General features: G+C 42.5%; 1 protein-coding gene across 1 annotated transcript in view; it reads right to left on the reverse strand.

Annotated features, from left to right (window-relative positions):
• The window catches only part of il1rapl1a (interleukin 1 receptor accessory protein-like 1a), a 119,670-nt gene that overhangs the window by 49,827 nt on the left and 48,400 nt on the right, over window positions 1-21,443 (reverse strand). The gene's annotated exons all lie outside the window — the stretch shown is intronic.

Genomic DNA, 21,443 nt, shown 5'->3' on the forward strand with positions numbered 1-21,443 from the left:
CCATCCCGTATGATTCCCTTATAAAGTCACCTCTGAATATATGGAATTCAATACCAGACCTGACCGTTTCCCCACATGGGAGGAGCTGAGCAGGGTACTGGAATGGTGTCATCTGGAGTATGGTAATAAAAAGCAATTATATTCATCCTCAACCACATCACGCCTCTCCGCTGGGCCCCGCTGTTGGGCTCTCTTAGAGTTCTGCCTTTGGCAAAGCCAAACTACATGAAAGCAACAGGAGCGTGTGTTCTGTTATGCAAATATCTCAAGACAGGTTCCTGCATCATAGCCACATGCACCGGTAACTGGCTGCCACCACCGATAGTGGGAACGAGCGGCCTCTTTGGCCTAGTGGTCAGTAAATCTTTTCTGACAAAGCCACCGTATAGGAGACCTTCAGATAATGAAGCGTGGCAGTGATAACGAAGCCCACAGGAGGCCTCCCGCTGTGAGGCTTCAAAAATCCACATCTTTGTGAAATAATATGAAAGAGGACATTAAAAACCAGGACCTCATTTGCTGAATATGTTTGCCAGCCAAGAGAAAGTATATATAACAATTCATTACCTAATGAGCACTACATGGAAACCAATTAGGAGTGAATTTCATTAAAAGGGGAAAAAACTGAGAAAAATGAAAGACGACGAAATGAAAGAAGAGCAAAAGGAACAGACTGAGAAAACGTGTTATTGATTGGAGGTTTACCACGATCAGCCCTCTCAGCAGGTGTGTGTACTGCTAATTCCTCTGTGTGTTTGTGCGACTACAGATATTATTAACGCTTGATTAAATAGCTTTACTGGTGTCCTGACTTCTCTTACTCTTGCACTCTTCTTATGGTTTACAGCCATTTTATTCTAATGCCACGTGAATTAACTAAAGCATGTTCTTGAATCAGGCTTCAAGTGGCTGCTAAAATACTCAGGAATTATGTGCCGCCACACAATATAATAATGTATTATACTCTACTTAAAAGCAACCTAATTAAATCGTCTTCATTTTTTTCAGACTCTCAACGAGGATTATGTTTTCTGCAGGTTGATAGAATAACATGCACTGTGTTTCCAGCACGACATTCAATTAAGCAGCGAGGGAATGAAAAGAGTGTTTGAAATGAATGAAGCAAATTTTATGGATCTGTTGTTTACTGAACAGAGAGACACTCGGAGATGTCCTCAAGATTTAATGGCGTCTGGTATTACACTTGTATGCTTACATGCATGTCCACAAATACAAAAACAATACTTCATTCTAAAATTCATGGACTGTGAATAAAGAAATAAAGTAAGATTACGATCACTGATAATGGACGTCATCAAAATGAAGTGACTGTCTCTCGGTTTTAATAAAATTAGATGAAAGTAATTATACTGATAAAGCAGGTAACGAGGCAAACCTGGCAGTATGCATACGCAGCTCTGGGGCTCACTGCAACGCTCGCACAAACAAGTCGCCCAATCATCCCTCTTTCCAGTCCACAGGGCTCTGTGACACATATGGTGAGCTGCAGTCTGTCTTGATACAGTATGAGATGTGACTTTACAGTTTCCAGACGCTCTGCAACAAACTACTTGCCGTCGTAGCAAAGCCTGAGATGCTTCTGGTAAAATTATATATATAAATAAACAGCAAAGAAAAGCAGCAGGACTCCATCATCAGCCTGAATTTCATCTGCTGAACATGAACAATCTATGTAGGTGTGGCTTAGCACACTCCGGTTTGAGCCCTCTGAGCACACTGACACACTCCTTTCATCTCTCTCAGTCTCTTAACCTCTTTCACTGGAGCACAAAGTGATTTATTCTGTCTCACTTAGAAGTGTGGCTCTGTCTCCCTTCTGCCATCTTGTCATCCTTATGTCACTGTCCCAGAATTGGCCCAACCAGTGTTTATTATTTTTTTTTTTTTACCTTTTCAGTAAATCTCACTAGTTCTCAGTCCAGCCCCAGCTTATGCTCCTGCCTCTCCCAGACAGCTTGTATGGGTGTGCCTGTGCAGTGTATTTTGGATAATATCGCTGTGAACTTTAATGTTGCCCAATGGGTGGAGTGTACACTACACTGTTCTTCCATTAGGGCTCAGCTCACAAACAGCATGTCCACATTCAATAATGCAGGGCGGTGCTTAGCGTCTGCCAGTGTGCAAAATCAGCATCAACCCTGGCTGCTTGGTTGTGTACAAAAACACACACACTTACGGTCACACTCACACACAAACGTATAGAAGCATTTGCACGTGCGTCTGTTGCATATGTAGGCTGCTGATCCTTGCAAGCATCCTCACAATCTAACAAGCGTGCACAACACACTCTCACACACTACACACACTTTTCTGTCAGCCTCAGATAACAGAGCCCAGTGGTGGGGCAGTGATAACGAAGTAATTCCTGCTAAATAAAAGAATAAAATGTACAATAAATACACCTGTGTGGAGCTTATGCAGATAGGCAGATGGGGGACTGGACATGGGAGACCTGAAAATACAGACAACATTTTCAGGCGAGACAAGATATTGACCGACAAAACATCCAGTAGCAAGTCCGAGAGTCGGCAATGACGGAGGATTAGCTCTCCAATCAGAGTCGATCTCTGTGGGCAATTCAAAGGGAAGCCCTGGTGGCCTGGTGTCCATTCTGTTGCTCTGTCAGAGCAGGAGGACAAGACTAACCCAATCCACTGCAGGGGAGAGCCAGAGCAGGTGGACACGCACCTGAGGGACAGGATTAACACAGTCTTGGCACATTACAATCAGCATGCACAGCGTATAATCCCACTGGAAAGGTGTGTGTGTCTGCGTGTGGACCGTGCTCTATACCAGCCTCAGGTCCATCCAGATGTGTAAACACACTGGCGGGCCGCTAAGGAGCCTGAGGTGACACATATCGGGCTACAAGAAGTAACCGTGGAACAGACAGGCAGCCTGCAGGGTCACCTCACTGCCATCTGCTCCATCAGCTCCTTTTGACCCATCGCCACAGCAACCTCGGCCCATCCCAGAATCAACTGCTCCCCCTCATCTGTGCATCATGACTCTGTGACCAGACAGCCCCAACCAACAACCAACAACAAAGAAATCGCTAAGTAAATGAAATGGAAGCATAGTGAGACAGGGTAACTGCAAAGTTTCACAATCATTACACAAGAACATACGTGTCAGCTCTGAAGTCCACAAAACCTCAGCTTCGCACATTTGTCATAAAAAATGTATTAAGTTGGTTGCGCACTGAACTGATGTGTTGAAAAATAAAAAGACCTGTACTTGCAATACAGGATTATTTTAATAATGGAAGCTGAATAAGTGGGCAGCACGGCGGTGTAGTGGTTAGCACTGTTGCCCCCACAACAAGAAGGTCACGGGCTTGATTCCCATGCCTGGGGCCTTTCTGCACAGTCTGCATGTCCTCCCTGTGCCTGCGTGGGTCTCCTCCCACCGTCCAAAGACATCATGTTTGGGTTAACCGGTGAGTCTAAATGGTCTGTAGGTCTGAGTGTGAGTGGTTGTGTGTCTCTGTGTGTCGGCCCTGTGATGGACCGGCGACCTCTCCAGGGCGACCCCGCCCTCACCCAGTGTGAGCTGGGATTGGCTCCAGCACCACCTGTGACCCGGAAATGGATAAGTGGCAGAAGATGAGCGAGTGAGTGAGTGAAAGTGGATGATAATGTCTTTCTGAAACTGTCATTTAGTGTTTAGTTCTGTAAGTTTTTCTAGTCCACTGTTGTATTGGTAAAGAAACTTTAAGGAATTATTAACTAAATGAAATCAAAAAAAGGAATTGCAGATTTCACTGGATATTGCCTGTCGGAGTCTGTTTTAATAATAAGTGTTTATTGAGTGTTTTAGGGCCATACTTTGCCAGGTATGTCTTGAAAAGTATTATTTTTTGTGGTTATTAAAAATTGTATAAAAAATTTAAATAATTCAATTCTACTTCATCGATAATGTTATCCAGGCTTATGATCAATATTTAATTGGATTTAGAAAGCATTTTAATGTTCCCTTCCTAAGTGAGTTTGAATGAAAAAAGTTTAAACTGCATCACGCAGCTTTTCTTTCAATAACATTTAATGCAGTAGCTTACAGTACTTTCTCTACTGTTTCTAGATAACTGTTATTTTGGCTGGAATATTAAAAATATAACCAAATAGCTATTTTAAAGGTCAGAAACTTCAATAAATGAACAAAGAGAATGTGTTCTTATTCAGTGAGAATTGTTCATTAGAGATCATTCCCTCAGCACACCAAATGATTTCTATATCTCCCTCAGAGCAAATTAACCAGTAATTGGCACCATGTTGGTTTTTTTTTTTTTTTCTCGATAGGGCATAAAATGGATTTTAGTCTGGCAAAACAGGTGGTGATGTCAGACAAGCTGATGAGGACACCACTAACCACAGGCGAGCGGCAAAGGGAGGAAGTGAGTTTCCAGGTTCTGTCTATTCTGTCAATCTGCTCTGAGCTCAAAAGAGAAAAACACACAGCAATACTTGAGGTACAATATATAAGTGGAACCAAAATAAAAAACACGTTTTTTTTCTCACGCAACAAATCTGTCTCGTTTCTGTTCTGTTCTGTTTCTTGCGCAGTTTTTTCCACATTTCCATTCACCATTGTGTTTTTAAGCCAAACTTTAAATACGGTCTTATTAATATTACCATGACGGCAAAGTTTGCATAATGTTTGATCCTTACTCTAAACCACACAATGTCCTCTAGGCCTCCCCAAGTGGTTTTTGGCCTTTTGGGTTTGGCTAACCAAGCTTTAACTCAAGCACTGTCAGGGTACAGAACAGCTTTTATTTTGGAAGGCAGAGACAAATGATGCCCCTGTGTGTGTAGCTGTGGAGGACATGAACAAACAACATATGCTGTTGTTTAATATGGATGACTTATTGGACTTAAACAGAGATTCTACGCTCTTATCCATACACATACTGTGAGCAGACCCACCTCTACCGCACACATTCTCACCTTTATGCTCAAGCCACTGAAGAGCTTATTCTAGTCCATGCCAAACTCTCGTTAGGGATTCAAGAGGCTCACTTGTGAACATAAGAATAAGATGTGCACATACACGCACATTCAACGTGTTTATACGTTAACATAGCCACAAATTAACACACAGACACACACACACACACACACACACACACAGCCAAAAACCCAAAATAGGCACTGGCATGCACACAGTAAACAAACACACTCTTACTGGAGTCACTGGAGAGCAGCGATCATCAGCATGACACAACTGATGGTCTAAACTGTCTCTAAGCTACATTTCACCAGCTGACTCAAACGAAGCCAGACACATAACACAGTGCCAGGGTGAGATCTGCGAATCATGTGTTTGTTTGCTTCCCCTTATCCCAAAAGCCTAACGATGCTCCTCTCTCCCAGCCTCCGAAGACAGATGGAGATCATTAGCTTGCATCACTCCCCCCTCTCCTCCTTTTGCTCTCTCTCTCTCTCTCTCTCTCTCTCTCTCTCTCTCTGTCTGTCATGTCTAAACCATAGGTGCTCTTTGTCTTTCCTTCTCACTCATCTCCTCCATGCTTTGGCCCTCGCTCACTGTCTCTGTCCGTCTCCCACTACACAGATTTATATCTAAAGGTTTTAAACTCCAGCAGAATCTTACAACTTTAACAAGTGCTTCATCATTCTTGTCAGAAGTAGTTACAGGAGTCATGACACACACTTCCCAAGACAGGAGGAATTGATGAGAAGCCATTAGACTCTGCTGATCCTGGAGTGAACGGTAAGGCCTCCATCACTGCATTCGTCTCCCCCTTGACATAGAAACATGGGAAGCAGACGTTCTTCAGACAAATACCGGATGTATCATTCCACAACAAACGTGTTCTGCGTTTTGTTTCGTTTTTAAACGTCTAAACTAATTTTAATGAGCAACTTCACAGCCAAAGCAGCTGCCAAAAAGTTTAAGCAGCCATTACCTTGCAAATCACAAATATGCCAAAGGCATAAAGAATCTATTATTTGCTAACTAACCTCAGTCATTGGTGGTATAGGAGACGTGGATAAATAGATGGCACACGGCGTTGCATGGTGTTAACAGAGCGTCTGCTGTCCTCACTGCACTGATGACCATCTGGACCGAATCCATCACTTAGTTGTACACTTCCGTCGCAGCCCAGGCTCCTAATTTCTCATTATGACACTGTGGTCGTGGGACCGGCTACAGGAGGGGGCGATCTAGCCAGGAGCTGATGAGCAGACTGTCAAAACCACCTTCTCTTAGTTTTCTGTTTGTCATGACTAATATGTTATTAAAGGTTTTTTTTTTTTTACAGGTTTAACTGAAGTGAAAGTGGAAAATAATAAAGCGCTTATATCATCTACACACTAAAGCTGACAATTTTCTTTGTGATCGTTATGAGCACAGTTCTTCTTGAAAGTGCACTATCTTTGAGGGGGGAAAGCACATTGCCAGCCATACAAAATCATTGGATCAAATGATGTTCAAGCTGATTTTAATGTGCTGGTGTAGGTTCTGTGGCAGCTGATGATAATGTTTATAGCGCTGACCTGAGGTTACTGCTGTGTCGTGGCAGTGAAAGAACATCTGTCACATTCAGCTACTTGCTGTTCTGGTAAATTGCTTCACAGGAATGTTGTTCTTGGACTTTAATTAGTTGCGATAATATACTTCACTTCATGCTAACACCAAATAAAAGTTGTGGTGCTCCATTCAGATTCAGGTGTATGTTTACACACAGATATGTGCACATTGTACATGAGGAGCAATGTGTTAGGATTAATGAGGTTGGTGAAGGTATTCATTGCATATGGTGATCTTCATTATTTACAATAGTGTACAGAATAAATAGGGTAAGATTCGGCCATCAGCCACCCTCGTGTCAACTACATTGAATCCTCAGCTCGTAAAAGTGGTAGAGCTGATTGAGTACTTTGACATCTCTCGGGGTGGTTGAGGTTAAACGGGTGCATGGCTGGGCTCTTTCTCTCTGCTTTTAAAAGCCTGACATGTTCCCTGCAGGATGTCTGACCCTCTCTGACCACAAATCAACTGGCAATTACAAGCTTACAGAAACCAACACACACGCAATGAGAGAACTCCTTGACCAGGGGTATGGTGTGGATCTGAAACAAAAAGTCAGGGCAATATATTTGTGAAAAAGGCAAAGTAGAATATCAGAAAAAGTAGTAAGAGGCAGAGGGCAAAACCAGAGAGAAAAATGAGGAAAAAAAGAGTCCTGACGAACAGATGAACAAAAGAGAAGCCAGGCAAGCACGGAGAGTTGATTATCCAACTAAAAACTATTAATCATCTTGTCCCCTTAAATTTGATGGTAACATCTCTTCTGGTCTAAGTTGGAACACCCAAAAAACACAGTTACTGTGCGAATCACAACGTTCAATTCAGACTGTATCTGGGATATTGAAAGTGAAGAACAGCAATGGACAAAAAAATGATTTATATTTCTCCACCCAAATACATCAATTGGCAAGGGAAAGCACTGGAGACGTAAAGTCTGAGTGGCGGTCATGTTGGGCGGTTTTATTCTACGGCAGCATGTTCACTGGTGTCTCATAAATAAGGTACGTCCCCAGAGGGCTGGAAGCCCGCCTAAGTCACTGCTTTCTTTCAAGACAAAACCCATTTTTATTTCACTTGGAGTAACTTGTCACAACAAAGCTGAACCTAAGTTTGCCAGCCCATCAATTTCCATGGCAACTGTGATGGTGGCATTGGCAAATGTGGCAAGGAGTGGAGTGGGCAGTTCTTCTGGACAGAGTCTGTGGAGGTGGCTGTTCACTCAAGATTCAGATGGTAGAAAAATATATTCATCTTTTCATGTTTAATCTCAAAATGTGTGGCATCAGTGGCTTCTTTGTTTTGTTATTTTAATAGCTATTACTTCAGTAATATCTATAGTATGGATAACTAGACACCGACCGCAGCAATAATGTGACTATTGTTTTTTGGGATTTAGCTTTTCACTTAAAAATGTCTCAAGAAATTCTCCTGAACACCTTGTCAATAGTTTTCAATCACATCATCATATTGTATTTGTCTGTGTGAAAAAAAAAAAATGTAGTGTTGCATACCACAAATCAGATTTTAGCAGGAAAACCGGAGAGCAGAAGAGAGGAGAGAAGAGATGATCGGCCAAGAAGCTAATGATTGACATCTTAACGTCCTTCTGTGCATTTATAATTCAAACAAAAATCCATGTGAAATAAATGTCACAGGCACAGAAATGTGGTCCGGCTCAGCTAAAAGGGAGTAAAACAGCAGACGTCACGCAGGCCCACCCTATACAGTTATGTCTAAGAGAAGAAGCACCGTCAGCACTGTACTATCAAATTCACAGAGCCAAGAGAGAGAAGAACGCAACAATGTATAAGCGTTATTTGAATTTTGGATAACGCCACCTTTTTGCTTCAAAGCATCAGAGGGAAACACTATTTGAGTGTTTGACAGTAATGACTAATCATGGCTCAGCAATACAAAGCGGGCCTCTTCACAGGGAGCCTTTGATGCAGGTGAATCACATCCTGAACATACTTATTAGCAGGAGTGGGGGAGGAGAGTGAGGGAGGAAGGGTGAAAAGAAGGGGGAGAGAAATTTGTTCCGCACGTTAGCTGGCATGCTTGGGTGCGCGAGAACAGAAAGTTGGCATAATGAAGTCTGGCGTGCAAGTGGCTGTTAATGAAATAAAGAACCCCACCCCACCAGAGGTGTGAATGTGTGTGTGTGTGTGTGTGTGTGTGTGTGAGAGAGAGAAAGGAAAGGCAAAAGAAGTTAGAGAAGTGAGGAGGGAAAGACATGGGTGAGTTTACCAAGAAAGAAAAGCTTGAGACAGAATGTAAGAGTGAAGGGGAAAAAAGTTTGTGTTCGTGCCCCTGTATGGCTTTTCAGTGGAAAGAAAAAGAAATACTGTGCCTTTGAGGTTCAGCTGTATTGTTCTGTTTATCACTGCATGACTGCAAAGTAAAAGAATCATTTGGGACAACAAGGACTTTCCAGCCATGCTGATTAAATGTTAACTACCTCTTTGTGAACTTTAGCGTCAGGGAATCTGGGGGAAAAACAGACATCCACTTTACTGCACAACATATTGGACTGACACTAAAAGGTATTTTGCTCACGAGCAAGTTACCAGAAAAAAACCTGCCTGTCACATTTTAAATCACAATACATCCAGAATATATATGCATACACCAGCACAATGAATTTCATCAAAACTCTTGTTTTGCCTTGTCTGTTTACTCTCAAGAGAAGTTTCATAAGCTACCCAGCTTTGCAGCGGCTCAGTTAATAAATCAACGCTTTTTGCTGAAATGACAGAAAACAGGTCTTACTGGAGCACATCAACTCGTTCCCATATAGAAGGCAAGACGGGAAACAGATGGTCAGTTTGAACCGTTTCTAGACATTAATGATGTAAGACATTCTGGACAGAGGCATGAAATGTAACTTTATATGGAAGGTATAAAGTACAATATACAATATGTTCTCAGTAAACCAGGTGGTGGATGAGGCTCTGATGTGATTTCCAAAGCCTCCGAAGACGATCTGTCCCCACCCTCTCAACACGGGTTGCCTAATTGAGTGTTAATTTGGTGCTAATTATGTAACCTGTTATCCCAGTGAGACACTCCAGATGCCATGAGATGAAGGCGTGTAACAGTGTGCAGAATCGCAAAGCCGCAAAGCAAAGCATTTAGAGAGACATTGTGAGTCTGTGTCTCACAGTCTGGAGCTGCTTCCCAAATTCACTCACAAGTCACAAGTCACAGAGCAAAAAAAAAAAAAAAAAACCAAAACAAACAAAAAACCTTTCCCAAATTAAGAAGCATTCAGTCAGATCAGTATAAACGCTGAGGAGTTTGCACTTTTCTGAAATAAGGCTGCACTCAGATGAACCGCAGATGATTGTTAAGCCAATATTCAGCTTTACAAAGAAGGCACATGGAGGTAATCATTCAACAAACTTTTCCTAGTTGGAGTAAAGGTCCTGCATTAAAAATTGAACAGACTTCTTTTCCTGGGCTCCCGAAGCTGGGCTGTGTCTGCAGGCGCGGAGTGGTTGGGCCGGGGGTGAGTGCTGTCTTCTCCCCCCCGCTCTGTTCCTCAGCATAAATATAGCATGATTATGAAGAAGACTTCTCTGCTCTTTTATTTATCAAAGTCATGGAGCCTTATAGAGTGCAACATTACAATGCATGGGCACCGGAGCGGGGTATGAGAGGTTAGAGATGTGTTTGTGTGTGTGCACGTGCACAGTGCCATCTTTTTACACACGAGTGTGTAGAATGTGTGTAGGTGTTTCAGCATATAGCGCTTTGTGTATGTGCGTGCGTACATGACACTTCAATCAAAAGCTACGGCTGTCTTTTTGTGATTTTTATTATTATTCTCAACAGAAGACCGAACACAACAGTGCACTGCTCCCTCTAAACAATAGTTTCTGAATTCTGCTCTCTGTCTGTGGGCATTCAGCTCTGAGCCAATTTTGTTTCATACAGAATAATCTTTTGGCCATTTTATGTCTTGATCATTGGATGGGAGAAGGGTGACAGGAAATGGGACAGAGAAAATGGGAATGACGAGCAGCATAGAGTCAAGACAGCCGGCGGTGAAACCAGGAGCTCGTGCTGTTCGATCCACTGAAGACTTTCAGTTGTCAGCTTTAAGAAATTGCTACTTGAACAACAGATATAATCCATTAGTATCTGGCTACTGTCAGCCGTAGATGACCCATTTGGTGCAGTGGTGAGCAATTTCAATCTCAGATGTTTTAAGAGATTTTCAAAGATAAACTCTCAAATAATTACTCCCACTGCCGCGTTGTCTGATAATAATGGAAATTAAGAAAAGACATAAAATACTTCTCTGTTGGTTTTGATATCTCTGAGATTTGACAGTATTGAATGTTTTTATGCTTCCTAGAGTCTTCGCTTCACTCTGAGGAGGCTAGTTTATCTCTGGGACCAGACCTGATCCAGGACTCCGTAAGTGCATCCTGCTCTTCATTCTTCATATATTTTATGAATGTTTGAAAGACAAACAGCACAGCAGTCGGGACCTGTCAGGAAAAAGCTGTATAACGATGGAGTGCGTTGCTGCCACGGGCCTTTTTATAAGATTTCTGAAAAACATTATACCACAGCGGCTGAATTCCATTTAGCTGCTTCAGTTTCAGGATCTTGGTGTTGTGTATATTTGGTTGCTGTTAATGCTTTTTGAAACACTTGAACAGAAGAAAATAGCCATTATTATTACTAAAGCCTGAGCTTGTGAAAAAGGCACATTCATAGCCGGAGCTGGATGTCGGATCACAATTACTCTACAAAAGAGCATGAAATTCTGTAAATACAGGTACTGACCCCTCTATGAACTGTATCCCACAAGCTGTGCTTTTATTGCATTACGCTAATCAGAGACCTAATTTTTTTCCTCTAATAGGTGTGTGAGAGAGACAGCGAGCACATCACTTGTTTCCTTGTGAATGCTGTAATAGCAGGGGTATAACTGTAGTTAGTTCAACATGAACAGAACTCAGCAATCCCTCATTCAGCGCCGAGTCTTCTCTGCATTCTCTAATAGATTTCCTATTCTTGTCTAATTAAAAAGGGAAGCCTTTTCCCCCTGAAAGGCTCCCAGAGCTATACTGAGGGGTGGAGAGGTCGCTGGGAATCCATCAGATGTGATGCAGTTAATCAGCATAAAGCCTGCTCTACTGCACCGCTAAACAACAACTGCAGGAACGGACCCAACCCTTCCACTGCGCCACACTGAGATTCAGACCCAGTTGAAGATCATTTATGAAGAAAAAAAACAAAATAGAATAATGTTCCAAAATTCAATACCTGCTAGTTTCTCTTTATTCCCTAAAACCGATAATGAGGATGGATTTAAAAATAACTACAGAGACAATTGGAAAGAGAGAAATATGGCGATAAAGAGAGAGGGAAAGAGAGAGAGAGAGAGAGACAGAGAGAGGTAAAGGGATTTGTGGGAGAGAATATAAAGAAAATGAGAGGACGGGGAGATGGCCCTTGCCCACAGTAATTACCTGTCTCTACCGCCTGTCTTTTTGAGCGACAACAAAAGAAGTTTGGAGAGAAAAGTGGAGACAGGTGAGAGTGCGAGAGACACTATCTGAAGGACAGCAGAGAAAAGAAAGGACGTTTGTGAGCTTGCAAAGGAAGAGGAAAAGCAGTACGACATTCCTGACACACTCCATTCAAAAATCAGAAAGCCGGGTAGTCAATAACAACGGCCGTCTCAAGCTTCTGAAGCAACATACATTTAACCTTTCTATTTGTTCTCCACACCTATGATTAAGGTAGTGTAGGTATCGGATCTTACCTTAGACAAACGTGGTTACAGAGTCAGCATCTCCTCTTGCGCAACATCAGACTTGCTTGTTAGAAACAACAATATGTAATTTCAGTATGCTGCATGGAGAAATTAGAGGGATTCATCAACAAGATTTGTGTGACTTCACCTAACCGCTGTGCCCGTGAAGTGCTTTATGGATGCTGCTGACACGAACACTTCCTGTCAAAACTTTGCCGCTCAAATTAACATATGATGTCTCTGTGTTTCTGAAATCCAACCACAAAGCAAATAAATAATTTAAATACACGAGACATTGTTTATCCTGCAGAGGTATTCATGAATTTGTTGAACTTGTAAATTGCGTGTGTGTGGAGTGCAGAGACTGCCTTGCTCTTCCATCATGTGAAGCCTCATCTGGTTCTTTTCTTCTAATGTTTTGGGTCATTATCTTGCTGTGGGATGAACCTGTGACCAAGCAGTCTGTCCTCCTTTTTCGCAGCAATAAAAAGCATTAACTCCTACTTGCAGAGCAGTTTTGCTCTTATAACGCATCAGATGTAGGAACAGTGCCTGTTCCAATATTGTCTTTGTACCGACAAAAATGGGAATGCCGTTTAAAAGGTTGGCATTAACCTTCCAGACTTCATGTACTTCAACTGTTGCAGGTAACTGCAGGTAACTTTTTTTTTTTTTAATGACATATAAAATGTTTTGTTTCCTTATTTCCTTAGCTTGCACAGTTTACTGGTCATCATTGTACTTTAAAGGTTCATAGATGGAGCTGAACTGCTGGTGAGTTCAACTTTGAACAGAAACCACTGCCTGGGAGGAACTGGCTCTTCTATAGACGGGAGGAAACATGGGGCTTACACCTGTGTGCACAGAGTGGCCACTGTTCTCAGGGACAAGTGGAGGAGGAAAATCTGCCCTTATCACAGGTGAGCAGGCCTGTATGGATGTGTATGTACAGTAAACACACACACACACACACACACAGGCACTGAAAGCAAATTATAGATGCTGAGACTGGCTTCTTGGACAGCCGGAGGAGGGGGAGAATGAGAGAGCAAGAGCAGCAGCTATGCAGCTGTAAAGACAACATTTCCATTGTGTACCAAGTGGTGGCAACACAAAATAGTAATGACAGTTAAGGCGTTTAGTCATGGACTTACTGGAAGGAACTGAAAAAACAACTCCCCTCCCCCCTCATTTCTACACAACATACATCCTCAGAGAAACTGGGTCAGAAATAACTATGGTGGAGGGGGACATGCACACTGTGTGCCATTCAATGCACCTGAAGAGAGTGGGCACGGTGAGGGTTCTTCTGCAGAGATCTCTTTGTGCCTCCTCCTCAGGGCCGAGGCATTGACTGCAGACTATGGGCATGATCTGGAGAAGTGAGTGACAGGTAACGGATGAGGGCTGCATCAGCGTAATGAAGGGAGAAATTTAGGGGGAGAAAGAGGCAGATGATATATTGAAACTCATAGGTGGTTTGTTTTGGGTTTTCACAATGTTGAAAGGTAAAACATTCCTCTCTTTATGTATACAGGAAGCTATTGCATTCATATTGCACGGGTAAGCACATGCCTAAGGGTCCATGTAAATAGGTCTATCGTTGCTCTTTAGTAATCTCGACCTTATAGGAATTGCTGAAGAGAATGTCCACGGTTACTTTGTGACTCAGGTCATGTGTGAATATCTGTCTATTTATTGCCACCCTCCTCTGTGGTTGTTCATATTCTTATCTTTTAATTTGAGGGAGTTTTTCTTTTTCTAGTGTTCTTTTCTTAAGGACACTTGATAATAAGAGGGTTAGTTAGGGTCCTCTAATTGACCTTTAGCCTTTTCATATCCTGTCAGAAAATTGTACTGCAGCTAGAAGTGTCATTATAACAGAACTCTGCAAATTTGTTCCATAGAGACAGCAGCTAGAGAAAGCTTGGGGTTCAAAGCCATTCAAGGGAAGGGAAGGAAAGTGCCACAATCCATTCCGGTCTCCTGCCTGCTTTTCCCATTCACCTGCACCCAGGAACTTTGTAACCGTGCTCCCCGCCACAGACTCTCCTCCAGAACCCCGGACTCATTCACTCCTTCTCATCTGCCATATCGCTTGCTGTGAGTGAGTCAATAAAGGCCATTACAAATTATCTCTTGCCGTTGTGCTGCATTCGGGTCCTACACGAGCCCGTTTCAGAAGGAGAGGGAAAATGACTGCAGGGAGAACTGAGTCAGGATGTAGTGAGCCAATTACTGCTGGACTCATGGAAAGGAGAAGAGGGATTAGACGTCAGTGACTAAGGCCAGAGCATGATCAGTGTCAACATCGCATTGTAACTACTTTTGTGAACACATTAAAGGGAGGGAGACAGGAGGCAGAGAAGAAAACACAAATGTAAGTTTTTCTGTGAGTAACATGCTCAGTCACAGAAGCTCCCCGCTCATCGTTCAATTCAAACAACCTCACACTGAGGTCATTAGCGGACTGCAGATGCTGCTGTGTTAAAAATGACTCCTATCCTTACTTTAGGGTAGAGAATTGGACAGTGCACACATGAAGCCTTTAAACTTTGTGTACACCATTGTTGTGCTTTGCTCACAACAATTTGTCTTTGGAGTGGGACACAAAATGAAAGGGAAGAATTACAGCGTAATGGAAGTTGCTAGAAAAGGTGTGCTAAGGTAATGGGCTGCATGCACAGAGGGGGAGAAGAAAGAGTTGGGAGGGGGGGGGGCTTGTATAAGCACCTACAACTGTGGTCAAAAATGAGACATGCAGGAGCAGCTCTGACGCCGGTTTAAAGAACAAAATTTGACAGTATGGTGTTACATGTTGGCTTTGAACTTCATGTGCATCATTATCTCAGTGCACAGCTCAAAACATCAGATCTTTCAGACCAGAAACTGGGCCTAAAATTGAAGTAAAATTACTGCTGTAGAGAAGCTGTTTGAGCATACATATTCAGTTAATGAGCTGCGTACTTAGAGGATGAGGGAGAGAGAGAAGTGACAGGGAGAATTTTTTTTCTTCTTCAATGATGGAGGATTGAAAATAAAACTTGGTCTGATTTGTGCTGGGGGGACAATATATCTCAGCAAACCTCTCACACTGAATATACTACACCAGCGAGCCACAGGCCAACACCTGAAGTGTGTCAGCAGGCAGCTAACATTTTGAAATACTCATAATAGTAAGGTAGTTTTGTTCATATTAACGGAAAATAGCTAAAAATTTAAGAACACTGAGACATTTAATATTTAAAATATTTAAAAAAAATCTTTCATTCCATCATCCAAGTTCAAATTCAATCATTGGCACAATGACACTCAAAATGAATTTTAAAACTATACTGATTGAGTCAATTCCAGGTATTGAGTATAAAAAAGTAGAAGCATGCTATGAAGAATGTAGTGCCATGATTAAAGGAGAAATCTAATTCACCTTCTTGTCGAGAGTCAGGTGAGAAGACTGACACCATTACATATATGTGCAATCAATACGAAGCTGGAACCAGGTGACAGTTTTGATAGCTTAGCAATATAACTGGAAGCAAAACAAGAAGTCTGGTTCCACCTTACGGTGAAAGCACAGCAGGAAATTCTAGTCATACTGCTAAAGCGCACGTTTAATATCTACAAAAACCAAAGTCTTTCAGACTGTTTCTAGGCTGAAAGTAATGGCTCTCTTGACTTATGTGGTCTTACATCATTATTAAAATTCAAATTGAAGTTAATTTGTAGAAGACAATGTCATGCAAAAATAATTCAAACTGCTGTGTCCTTTGACTGAACTTCATGGAGACAGCTTTTCCTGTGACCTGAGAATTATGTCAGACTGAAAAACTGTAATGTCTGATCCCCAGACTGGGGCCTGAGTATTACAAGCTTTATAGGCTAGGCGCAGAGCCTCAGTCACTTCTGCAATGAACAGGTGGCCAATTGGGTTCTTTAAAAACCAGCGATGTGGTCCTAATCAAGATGCATGCAGACGGGAACTATTCTATGGACGTAGTGATCATGTTGGCTGTGGAAAGAAAGCATCGTATTTCTTAGTTTCACACTCAGCCAGCGAGCGTTTTCACCATAAAGCAGAATTTCGCTTTCTAAAGACACTCTACACAGCAGTTGAACAGAGAGCCTTAATGCAATTGTTATCAGGAGATAGATATAAGTAGAATTGTTTATCATATGCATTTTTATGATAAGTAATGTCAGCTACCCCTCAAGAAATTTCACTGTGGTAATAAATATCTCAGATGTGATGATGCTTTTTAATGACAGAGGCGTTTTGCTGGTCTATAAATTATAGGCATCAGTATCTTCTGTTTCTTTCAGATGTGCATTACAAGCTGCAGAGAAAGAGTGAGTAGTGACCTAGACTTCAAAAGACAGCATAAGACAGAAGAATAATTGTAATTTCGCTCTGCCCTTTATGCTTAGATAATAATAATAACCAGAGACTGAGACTTGGTGTGTGGGAGGATGTGGGTGTGTGGGTGGGATGGGGGTAGGTCAGGCAAGATTAATTGTGGAGGATGTAAATTTCATTCGTCACATGCAGATTGGTGTTAATTTTAATTGAATTAAAATAACATGAACCCTGGCCTGCCTCGGAATCTACGAGGACAGCTGTTGAATAGAGACGAAGTGAGATGAAGGACACTTTAGAGACGGGAGAGAAGAGGGGAGGTTAGGGGGTGAGGGAGGGAGACAAGGAAAGAGAGCAAGATTAGTTCCTGATGAGCGTGATAGTTGACCTTAAATTAATGAGTCATTTTTCTCCACCCTAGGATGGTGACACAGGTTTCATGAGCAACTCAGCCGCTCATTAAATTAATCGCCTCTTAAAAACGTGCGGTTCCGTGTGTCCTATAGAAATCCTCACACTGGACTCTCTACACACCAGTTGGTGGGTTGTACTTGTGGCACTGGCCCTTAGAGGTGCGATTGATGTTCATGTGTGCGCTCATGTACAAACGTGTGTAGGTGGAGTCAGGGAAATTCAAGCACTGGTGTAACACTTATCTCAGGTGTGATTTTATCATCTTCTCCCCAAGGACATGAAGCTGAGACCCAAGTCTTTAGTGTGGTCATGACAGGTCGGCACGTTGCAGGCAGCACGCTCACACTGGGCTTTGGCATATAGAGGGATGGAGAAGGTTTCGGTTGAGAGCAAACCCATCTTATTTTCTCACCCCAGTCCGCTTATCTCGCCCCACTCATTCCTCTTCTCCCCTCTCTCTTGGATAATATCAGCACTAATCGCTGCCTCTCCACCCATCTGTCCACCTTCAGACTGACAGACGGAGGAGGTGTGGGCGCCATTTCTGCTTCCAACGCTGCCTGCAGTTTCAAAGTCTGATGGTGCGAGATTACACCCAGCTGGCCAGGTAAAAGTCGGGCTATCGCCATAGTAAATACATAAATAAATAAATCACACATGAGCAATTACATTTTATATGGTTGTGAAGTGCTCGTTCCTCTGAAGGTGACCCTGCAGTAGAAGAACCGGAAGGAACCTTTTACTGCAATGAGACGATGTCCTGGATCACCTCCCCACAAGTCAGCTCTTCATTACACGAACATACACACACTGTGCATGTTGTCCTGTCTCAAATGTGAGATCCAGCCCCGGAGAGGCAAGGGCAATCAGGTTACTGCGAACCCTGATGGGATGAATCTTAAGCGTTTGGTGCCTGCAGGGGAATACATCGCGGTACAGCGAGCAGGGAATAAGGCAAACACCACATGCAAATAAACCAAACACAGTCAGATATTACATTTTTTCATATATACAGTGCATAGTTATCCACAGTACATAAATTAAGTCTCCCAAGCATCTCCCTCTGCCACTACCGAGGTAATGTAAAGCAGATGATTCCTCTCCTCCCTTTGATTTCCGCTTGCCCTCTGCATCTCCAATTCACTGCGCCAAACGGAACATTTACATTGGCCATAACCTCAATCATCGTGCTTGCAGGCTATGCTGAATGTGCAGACAGACATTTCTGCAATAAGGGGACGCAGACAGAGGTATAATGGGAGCAATAGATAGAAACCCACGCCCGAGGCATCCATCAAACCAAACGACTCCATTACAGTAAGTCCGACAGAGGCAAACGGTAATGTGCGCTGTGATAAACACAAGGATGATAGTCTGTTTATAGTGCTGGACACACTGTTTCTGCCGAGAAACACTGGTGAAGAATACAGATAAGATACAGGAGTAGCAACTGCTCTATCTTTTCCTCTCTCTCTCTTCCGCTGTTATCAGTCACTTTGGCTCCCTTGTTCTCTTTATCCTTTTCAGCTCTCTGTATAATATTTTGCTTCCTACAGAACGCAGGAGGAGCTGCATACATCAGCTGAACAGAGCTTTTATCTGGTGTTACAGTATAGTAGCATTACCATCACAGTGTTGAAATGAGGCTTGGGGGAACCATAAAAATGCAAGAGAAATTATTCAGATGTGCTATTAAAAAAGAGACATATCACAGCAGACACTTGTGGGTATGCATATATAACTTTTGGAGGACCAACACACCAAGCACTCAGACGGAGTGGCCTGAGCTGTACATGGATGTATCAGTTTGTCCTAGTTGGGTTGTGTTTGCAGCTGATGCATTGCTTCTCATGTCTGATAGTAGAAAGGGGGTAAACACCAGCGTAGACTAATCTGACCGTGCTCTGTATTCCTCAGAGGAACGAGGAAATAGCAAACCTGCTGCTCCCCATGAATCAATTATAAGAGTACACAAAAAGGCACTCTCTTTACAGATGGGGGGTTGAGGTGAAGGTCTGCGGAGAGAAAGAGAAAACTAAATCCTTCCATCTGTTGTTAATGGTGTTTTTATTCTCACTACGCAGCCCATCGCCGGCTCTACGTCCTCATGTTCATGTGCTCGGAACTAGATAAGAATGTTTAAATGTTGACTGACATAAATGGGAAAGAACACATGAAAAAAAAAAAAAAAAAGTTTAAAGAGATGCTGTTTCGTTTGCATCTCTGTTAACCTGAGGAGCATCCATGCTTGATTAAGGTGCTCGTGGATCAGGATGTTCTGGCTGAGTCTGTATTTATGCCCATAGTTAACCTCTATTACAAGACTGAACTTGGTCCAGATACTGGCTCCTCTACTGCTTCAAATTGAGGCTGTTACACAGTACACCAGGTTCACAACAAACGCACTCACACACACACACACACACACACGTGCCCACACCCAACCATGTAAATGCACACACTATTTGTAGCAATCCAGGGTCAAAGCTATGGCCAGTTTCCATTGCACTATACTTAAGATCAGTTAAACTTAATGGCCTCCTTCATCCTTTTTGCCTAACAAATAAAGTCAATCGTGAACCCTCAGGTCTCAGACAGGTATTGGCCTTTTATGCTTGCCGTCCAGGTTTTTAACAGGATGTGATAAAGTGTGGGTAATCTCACGCCCACTTGAGGGGATGATGGTGTAGGTTTATTAAAGGAAATGAGCCTATGGTGAGGGTGAGGTAATCTAATTCTAGCAGGAAACTACAGCACTAAAAAGGAGGTACCCTACTGGTATGGTAATAAGGCTAAACGCTGTGGAATGCTGCGGTGTTTTTATAGCAGAAGTAGGATAACTGAACTGGTGACTGAGACGGGCACATATTGAAAACTGCTACCAGCAGTAAATTAAATAAAAATACCCAGTGTCCCATAAATATGGGACACTGGGTCAGTCACATTCAGTTGGTTTACAAGCGGGGCATTGAGCACTGTGTTCATTGTGGAAACTGTGCTCCATGTAAATTATTTCATGTACTTGGAGAGGAGAAACAATCGTGGGATTGCAACATCAACCAGCCGCATTAAAGCTACAGAACATTGCTCCTTGTGTCTCAAATAAAATTACTTCCTCCATTTTGATGACTTATAGACATTTCATTATGTGAAACATGCATCAAGGAATTTTAGGCAGTGTGTGGTTGTTTCCCTGTGGCTCAATACGTGTGCGTATGCAGCATGACGGCAGCGCAGACAAGACACGATGCGTGGTTCAGGTAGAATGGTAAGAGCACAGAATAATCGAGAATAAGTTCAGACAGAGACAATCAAACGTAAAATTACCTATTTTTTCCTCTCTCCCATTGTTCAGCCAAGCTTATTGTATATTGGTAACTCGTGCTGCATTCAGGTAATGTGGAGGGTTTGCACAGACAAAGAAAAGTCTTTGGCTTGATCTGTGTTTCTGTGGATTTCTCACCCTTTTCCACTCCCCCTGTCCGTATCATTAATGTTGACTCTGTATATTTATAGCCCAATAAAGTTTTTATGACCACTGTGATTAAAGAACATCCAGGTCATGTTGACGGGCAAACAGACATACGAGGACGGAGCCAAAGTACATACAGCACGAAGTCAACGTGGTAGTCACTTACCAAAACATTAAAACTGCGTCGCACACAAACTTTTTTTCACATTAAAAATAGGTTCTCCAAGCTACTTAGAGGTGAAAGGGATTTCATCGTTATCACGACAGTCAAGAGTCCTTATATATACACATCATCCTGGTAAAGTGGTGCACAGCTGAGCTTGTGAAGAACTCTGGGAAGGTGTGCTGCTCCTGAGTTCTTTACATTTTTCTCTGCTGGGGGAACCAACAAACAAAATTGATGTCTATAGTGTTTGGTAGACTTTCGCAGCCTCAATAATATAGTAAAGTTCTCAAAACATAAGAAAGAGACACAGAAAAATCTTCATGGCTACATTCCATAAGAGTTAGAGAGGAAATGATGCTTCCTCTGAAATGTGTGAAGTGACCCTTTAAACTGTAGCACAGCCTGAAAATGGTTCAGGAGTCAATGGACCAGCTACTGGTGGCCTCTCACACAATACTTTATATTTTCCTCACGGGAGTTTCTCTGTTTTAGGGTCCTCACAGGGAAATGCTGAGCACCGTCATATTCTACTGTAATGGTAATAGTGATAAAATTAAATCTTGTGTATCTCCCTCCTACGTGTTCCATACTTACTGAACCACTCTGTGGACAAAGTCTTGATCCGTGAATCACAAGATCAACCAGTCTCAAAGCCACACCTCACCTCACCTTATCCAAGAGAAATCTGCTC

Source organism: Echeneis naucrates, chromosome 21, assembly GCF_900963305.1.
Source record: "Echeneis naucrates chromosome 21, fEcheNa1.1, whole genome shotgun sequence".
Lineage (NCBI taxonomy): Eukaryota > Metazoa > Chordata > Actinopteri > Carangiformes > Echeneidae > Echeneis > Echeneis naucrates.